Source organism: Acomys russatus, chromosome 17, assembly GCF_903995435.1.
Source record: "Acomys russatus chromosome 17, mAcoRus1.1, whole genome shotgun sequence".
NCBI classification, from domain to species: Eukaryota; Metazoa; Chordata; class Mammalia; order Rodentia; family Muridae; genus Acomys; species Acomys russatus.
In genome coordinates this window covers 59,269,174-59,270,359 of record NC_067153.1, presented here as the reverse complement: position 1 = coordinate 59,270,359, position 1,186 = coordinate 59,269,174, and positions in this window count along the sequence as shown.

Below are 1,186 nucleotides of genomic sequence, written 5' to 3'. Positions count from 1 at the left end.
GGTAGTACAGTAATTCTCAACCTACGAGTCCTCATGCTGTGGTAACTCCCAACCAAAAAAAAAAAAAATTGTTTCTGTGGCTACTTCGTAACTGTAATTTTGCTACCGTTTTGAATTGTAATGTAAGTAGCCGATTTATGTAACTCCTGTGAATGAATGATTGGACAACCCCCCCAGGGGTCGCGACCCACAGATTGAGAACCACTGCCGCAGCACATTCGCCTGCAGTGTCTTTCTTCTCCACAAGAGGGCTCTGCTCTTGCTACCTCCCCTCCAGCGATCTGGCTGTTTTCCAGCCTTGCAGAGACTGCCCCTGCCCACAGCCCCAGCGGAGTCAGCCTTTGTTTTTCTCTTTATGTTTCCGTCTTCCTGAGCTAGGGCCATTTATCTCTTTAGTCAAAAGCTTAGGCATTTTCACTTCAGTTTCACTCACCCACCTGTCCAGTAACCATTATTGAAAACCAATATGTATGTCTCCTTGTCCTAAAGATCAACAGCCACCAACCGCTCCCAGGTCGTGAAGGGATGCAGAGTTTTACTGTGAGGTAAATGTCTCTCAGTGTTGAAGTGCTCTTACAGGGAGGTCAACGGTTTCCTGAAAGAAATAATGCCTGAGGGAAGGGCGCTCTTCAGAGAGGTCCTGTGTATTTTCCACAGCATGTTCTGTGGGGATCTGGCCCAATACAAAGGCTGGAAGTGTGAGTCCCGTCAGTAGTGGGGTGTCACTAGACCCCTTGGATGGGGTGCAGTGTACGGACCCTCACTTCTCAGTCCTCTGTCCCTCTGGTCTGGAGCTGCAGGCTCCCTGACTGCCTCATGGCTCTTCAAGGAAGCCTGCTAAAATGGCTCACATAGCTCTACGTGTTTTGCTGGGCTAAAAGGAGCTAGAAGCATTAGCTTCTCATGTGTAACTGCGTGGGCTTAACTGGATGAAATAATTCTGCTTGATCCAGTTATCACAATATAGACCAAGAAATGCCTCAGAAACCAGTGTTTACCCAAGGCTCGCTGTAATTAAGTTTACATTGCCAGTCCACATACTGACTTGATTAAGCCAGTTAGTTGTATGAGAGTAGTTGGCTTGGGTGGGAAGGGGGAAGGAAAATGTGACTTTTCAGGGTAGAGGAGGAACACCAGACTGACCTGCATGGCGAGCAGGGGTGTACACATTGCCCCAATGCTGCGT